At 34.9% G+C, this 7,261-nt stretch overlaps 1 pseudogene; it reads left to right on the top strand.

Moving 5' to 3' along the window:
- The first annotated feature begins 4,777 nt into the window (after positions 1 to 4,777).
- LOC132376774 (E3 ubiquitin-protein ligase Mdm2-like) lies at positions 4,778 to 6,358 on the top strand (annotated as a pseudogene).
- Positions 6,359 to 7,261: the final 903 nt, after the last annotated feature.

Here is a 7,261-nt window from a genome sequence, read left to right as displayed (position 1 = left end):
CAGTGGAGACGGAAGCCTCCTACAAAGCCAACAAAGAGACCACCTTATAATAATGTGTCAGAGTCTAGGATAGAACTGTTAGCAGGAACCTTAGGTGTACATAGAAAGGAAGTAGAGATAGAGTCTCAGAAAAGATAATTCCTGGGTGTTATCTTAAGGAATAAGTTGGGCTGCCTCAAAATAGGAAGGACAGGAAGATCATTCCAGGAAAAAGAAATACACAAATCAAAGCTCATACCACAGCTTTACTTGGAGTACTATAAATAATTCACTGTTGCAGGAATATAACCTAAGTGGTGAGAAATATTAGACATTAAATTTTTGGCCACTTCAATCTAGTCTGTGCATCACACTTTTGAAAATAGTTTTAATCAGAGGAAATGTAAATATAGAGCTGTATTTATTTTTATACACACATATGTATATGTATGTATATATATATTTATGCATATGCATGCATATATACATATGGCTGGGTGTGTGGCATATTGCATTTAATATAAAGTCATATGGCTACATTGCATTTTATTTAACAATTAGTTGCATATTACATATTGTTAAATATAAATTTAAAATAAATATTGTTCAATATTAAATATTATTAAATATTGTTAAATAAATAAAATAATATTATGGCTACTGCTCAAATTAATATCATTAATCTCAGGTTTTTGTTTTTATTTTGTGTAGCCTGGATTATTCCTTTAGAGTATGTTTCAAGGCTTAATCTAACAAAACATAAAACACCTTCACGTGTTTTATGTTTTATGTTATCATGGCTCTTGATATATATTAGAAATTACTTAATAAGGTGGTTTTTGCACAATTTAACCTCCTATCCACAATGCAAGTTTGAATTCATACATTTCCCAACAGCCACTGCTAACACTGGTGATTTTTTTCCCCCTTAAGTTTTGCTAATTTATTTGGCAGAATATATCTTAGTCTTTAGTATCAGTCCTTGTGGCACAATGAGAATTATTCTCATGTCTTAATGATGTTATAAGGATTAAGTAATGAATGAAAATTGCCTAACACACTGGCACATGTAAGTGTTCGATAAATTATGGCTATCATGTTATTGTTATCACTCTGACTAATAAAGACTATCTTGATCTATTTTTTTTTCTCTTCCTGGATCTATTGGGGAATTAATAACTTAATCAATACTTAATGCTCATGTTAGAAAGCATTTTTATTTTATACTAGTGACTGACTACCAGCACACAAAGCCCACAACTAAGATGAGGTGCAAATGTAATGCAACGATTTCAAATCTCCCCCAAAATATCAGTCCATGTAGACTCTTTAGCTTCATTACAATTTAGTCAAATTGCTAAGGTTCAAATCAAGGAAAAATAAATAATGTTACCAAATGGATTGCCACATTCTAGGGAGGGAAAATGACTCTTAGCTCTGTATTCTATATCAAGAATCTTCACTTGTACTAGAAAATATAAAAAAGTGGAAGTGAATCAAGTGTCTTAAATACAAGATCAGTTAAAGAAAAATGATGGAAGGAAAAATGTGGAAATAAATGTGTACTTTGTAGATATTATGAGACTGAGCTTTAAGCACCTGTGTATAATCTTCATGTTGGCCAAAAATGTTAGGCTGAGCTATAAAAACAAACAATTAAATAAAAACAACATTATAAAAAAAAGAACATATCAGTGTAAAGCATATCAAAGAACATATCACTGATAGTTACAGCAGTGGTACATTTTGTTTCCTTTCCTGAATAACCCAATCTCTCCTTTTTTTAATAGTCAGGTTTATTGAAATAACATTTACATATAGTAAAATTCACCCTTTTTAGGTATTTATCTCAAAGCATTTGTCCATTCAACCTAAGCTGTCAAATTTATAGTCATAATGTTGTTCATAATGTTCCTGTATATTTTAATGTCTTTGGATCTGAGGTGAGGTTCCCTCTTTATTCTTGACATTGGTGATTTGTATCTTCTTTTTTTCTTAATTAGTCTGGTCAGAGTTTTATCAATTTTATTATTGATCTTTTCAGTTTTGGTTTTTTGATTTTCTGTATTTATTTTATATTTTGAGTTTTACTGATTTTTGCTCTTTTATTTTTTTTGAATTTAATTTGCTCTTCTTTTTCTACTTTCTTAAGTTGAATCTCCAAAGATTGATTAGAAACACTTCTTTTTTTCCCGGTGTTACCAATTTTTTCTAAGCACCGCTTAAACCGATCACATAAATATTGATATGTTGTATTTTCACTTTCATTTAATTCAAAATCTCTCCTAATCTCTTTTTTGTTTTCTTCTTTGACACAGGATTTATTCAGGGGTATATTTTTAAAGTTCAAAATATTTGATAATTTTCCAATTATTATCTATTGATTTCTAGTTTCATTCCATTGTGGTCTGAGGATATATGTTGTGCAGTTTCATTCTAGAATCTGTGTCACAGAATATGATCTATCTTGGTGAATAGTGTGTGTGCACTTGAAAAAAAATGTATTCTTCTGTTTTTAGGTTTCTGCCCTCTGTCCTGTAAATGTTAAGTAGGTCAAGTTAGTTGATAGTGTTGTTCTTACTGATTTTTACTTTACTTATCCTATCAATTACTGAGATATCTCCAACTATAATTGTAGATTTTATACTAGTCATTTTTAAAATGCCATGTGTAGTGGCACTGATTCTTAATGTCTAATAAATTAGCAAACTTTTTATATTTGCTTAAAGCCACATAATTAGCCAAAATGTGTCTGCTAAATTCAGTGTAATTTGGGTTTTAGTCACAATAAGAAGCATCAGATACTTTTCACTGAGCAACAAATAATAGCAACTATTTATGTGTTCACAGATAATATAATGAACGACATATTTTGGTATTTGGGGATCTATCCCTATTTTTAAAACTTTCTAAATATCACTAACCAAAAAGCAAGACACTAGAATTCTGACATTAAGATCCTGGGCAATGACTTTTAGAAAATTCCCATTTTAAGGCTTAATTGCATCAGCTGTAAAAGAACAAAGGTCAGCTAAATGAGATTTTAAGACTGCTTTCTGTGACCTCATCCTCTTCATCAAAATCAGCATACTTATTTTATTTACAATGTTTTATTTTTAGGGCCTACCACTTTTTTTCTATGCGGTAACTTACCAAAATGAGCCTCACTTTGTCAATTACAAAATAAGACCATAACACAGCCCTACCTATATACCAGGAAGTTGTAATAAATGAGAAGATAAATAGAAAATTTATTTTGCCCTGGTCAAGAATTGTATACAACCAAGGTGATATTATCATAATGATCATTATCTGCCAAAAACACTGACATGGTAGTGAAAGTTGCTACTTTCCTCTGAAATACACAAAATAACACTTCTGCCCCAGAAACTTAATTATACCTGTCCTATCATTTTGTATAAGTCTTTGAATGGTCTTACATTGTTTCTACCTCAGCATTTCATGATCTTTCCTTCCCTAGGCAGCTAATTAAATCAGTGATGGAACTGTTCAATTCATACTAAGGCAATCAGGAATTTCTGTTTCTTCTCAACTAGTTCCCGCACATAATTGCACAGTTTCTTTTTCTAGAATCTCAAAGAAGCAAGATTGAATGAACTTAATGACTTACTTTCAGAGCCACAAACAGAACTGACTTCTCAAGATTTTGGCCAACTGGCATCCATCTGAATGGAAGATGGTTTGACTGGTCAAAACTGAGCTAGAGGGACTTCCCTGGTGGCGCAGTGGCTAAGAAACCACCTGCCAATGCAGGGGACACGGGTTTGAGCCCTGGTCCGGGAAGATCCCACTTGCCGCGGAGCAACTAAGCCCGCAAGCCACAACTACTGAGCCTGTGAGCCACAACTACTGAAGCCCGCGTGCCTAGAGCCCCTGCTCCGCAACAAGAGAAGCCACCGCGATGAGAAGCCCGGGCACCACAACGAAGAGTAACCCCCGCTTGCTGCAACTAGAGAAAGCCGGCACGCAGCAATGAGGACCCAATGCAGCCAAAAATAAATTAATTAATTAATTATTTAAAAACTGAGCTAGACTGTGCCCTAATGTGGCTTTTGATTAATCTACTCGAATGCTTCTGAATTTGTGCCATCTACTTTAAAAAGAAATCGAAAACATGATTTCTTATTTTTCATCCAGAGAGGATTAGTGGAGAGAAAATTAAGTTCCCTCATCTAAGTAAGTACCTCAGGGAACTATTCACCTATCAATGTATAGGAGAGTTTCAGCCTGTAGCTTACCCAATTTCATTAGCATTAATGGGAGTTTTTTGTGAAATCCTGTGTGAATCATCGCTTTAGGAGTTCTGTAAGAGTATGTTGATTACTGTTATTTTTGTAATGGCTCTGTTCTGCAGTTCCAACTTTTAACTCATTAGGCTTGCAATAGATGCTAAATTTTGGAAGGAATCAGACTTGGACTTCTGAAGGTAATTAAATCAGAACAGTATCACATAGAATCATTCACCATTGTGAATGTTAGATGCTGTTACGTGTTAGGTCCCAAGTGTTCTACTGGCTTGCTGTCTACAGTGTGCGAAGACTAAAATTTAAGTTTTTAGCTTTCACCTAATTATGTTATGTTTTATTACTGTGTACTCATCTACGAATATTCTTACTAAAGCCCTCTTTCTTTTCTTCGTTGATGGGCCATGAATTCTGCACCCATTCGGATGATCCTTCAAGCACCCTGCCTTCCCTTTTACTCGGCTTCATAATATTTAGTGACCTTTATATAGCATGAAAAGAGAATTTGTGTCCAAACCTGGGCAATTTTGAAAATGAAAAGGGGAATTGGTGGAGGATGGGGAGACTTGAGTGCACATGTGCAAACGCCCAGTGACACGCAGGGAGACCCACGCAAGCCGGAGCCCCTTGAGCCTGTGAGGTCTGCGTGCCTGAAAGGAAAATGCGCAGAGAAGCCCAGCCGGAGGGGTATCCCTAATGCCTCTAGGGGTCCCGCTTCTTTCACCCCCCAGAAACCTCCTCCAGACCTAGTGTGTTCCTGAGCCCCAGAGGCCTGGGATATGAGTGGTTTGGGAATTCAGAGGAAGAAGCGATGACTTCTGAGAAAATTCAGATGAACTACCTGGCGAATGACAAAGAAAGCACAGAAATCTGATAGCGTTTCTCTTTCTTTGATGAAAGCCTGGTTTTCTGCGTAATGAGGGATATATGTTGTGGAAGAAGTAGCAGAGAATTCACAGAGATGCCATCAAATCCGGACCGTGATGCTGGTGTAAGTGAACATTCAGGTGGTTGGAGCAGGATTCAGTTTCAGATGAATTCTCTGGAATTTGAAGTTGAGTCTCGATTCAGAAGATGATAGCTTTAGTGCGGAAGAATAACTCTCTAGAAAGATGGCGAGGTATACCAAGTTCCTGTACATCAGACATGGAAGAGTGATACAGACTCACTTGAAGAAGATCTTGAAATGTCTTTAATTGACTACTGGAAGTGTACTTTATGAAATGAAATAAACCCTCCCCTTCCACTGCCTTGCAACAGATGTTGGACCTTTTGTGAGACTGAGCTTCCTGAAGATAAAGGGAAAATGTCAGAGAAAGCCAGTCTAGAAAACTCAACACAAGGATAAGATGGATTTGATGTTCCTGATTGGGAAAAAACAAAACACAAAAAACAAAACCCTACAGTGAATGATTTCAGAGTCATACGCTGAAGAAAATGATAAAATTCACCTGAGCTTCCCAGTCCCAAGAAGGTGAGCATTATTCTCAGCCATCAACCCTTATAGCACCACTTCTAACAGCCAGGAAGATGTCAGTGAGTGTGAGGGAAGAAACACAAGACAAAGAGGAGAGTATGGAATCTAGCTTTCTTCTTAATGTCATTGATCTTTGTGTGATTTGCCACAGTCCACCTAAAAATAGTTGCATCCTCCGTGGCAACACAGGACATCTTATGGAATGTTTCACATGTACAAAGAACCTTTAAAAAGTATGCAAGATGAGTAACTTCTAGAGATTTGTTGTACAAAATAGTTTATATATATACGTATATACATATACATATGTAGTTAACAACATAGTATTGTGCACTTAAAATATGTTGAGGATAGATCTCATGTTAAGTGTTCTTACACACAAACAAGAACATAAAGAAATTGTTGGAGGTGATAGATTTGGTTAGTACCTTGATCGTGGTGATAACATTACAGGTGTATGCTTATGTCCAAACTTATCAAAATGTATACATTAAATATGTGCAATTCTTTTGTATATCAATTATACATCAAAAAGCTTTAAAAAAGAGAGAGAGAGAGAAGTAAGCCTTGCCCAGTATGAAGACAGCTAATTCAAATGATTCTGCTAATTTATTTCCCCGAGTTGACCTATCCATAAAAGTAGCATTATATATTTCTAACCATATAACCCTAAACATTTAGACAACCATAACAAGTGCTTTTATTTTTTTACATATATCAAAGCAAGAAAGTATCTCAGTCCATGTATATTTTTTCTCTTAACAGTATAATTTACCTACTTTGGCGGGGATAGTGAATATTTGCTTTCATTTAGGAAAATGTAACTTCTGTTTATATTTTATATTTGGATTTTAATACAATTTGAATTGGATATACCACTCATCCTTTAACCCTACTCTTTATGTTTTAAATCTTATCCACTTTCTATTAAATGAGAAGTATCTGATATATATATATATATATATATATATATATGTGTGTGTGTGTGTGTGTGTGTGTGTGTGTGTGTATACACATATATAGAGCATTTAAATGTAGCTTATTTAGTACTTTTCATGTAAGGAGAAAAATTTTGTGTGAAATATTCAATATTAATATTTAGATACCCTTTAATCTTGTGAGTCTTAGTTTCTCTGCTCTTTCAGAGCCTCTTAAAATACTCTTTCCGGATAAAAAAATAAATTGGTAGTTATATTTGGTGTTATGTAGTTAAGTTGTACCTCTTTTTCTTTGGCTACTTTAGTATATAAAGAATTGGTGGTAAAGACGTTGTCGATCGAGAAGTCTTTGAGAATAATCATAATTTATCCACAAGACAAAACTTTCTGAGGCTCCATAGTAGAATATGGAGTTGTCCTGGTGGGAGGGGGGCTCAACTCTGTGTATCAGGCCTTTTTTCACACTCAGTTTCAGGATTTAGTGGAATCTATTGTTTCCTCTAAGTTGAAAACAAATCTAAGACACTCTGAAGTACCCTCTTGGTCTGGATTCCATGGTTTCTGGCAGTTTCCTAGGTTTCAGACATTCGCTTAAGGCTAGT

Source organism: Balaenoptera ricei, chromosome 13, assembly GCF_028023285.1.
Source record: "Balaenoptera ricei isolate mBalRic1 chromosome 13, mBalRic1.hap2, whole genome shotgun sequence".
Taxonomy (NCBI): Eukaryota; Metazoa; Chordata; class Mammalia; order Artiodactyla; family Balaenopteridae; genus Balaenoptera; species Balaenoptera ricei.
Note: the sequence above shows the minus strand (reverse complement) of the source record. Positions and strands in the feature narration are given on the sequence as shown.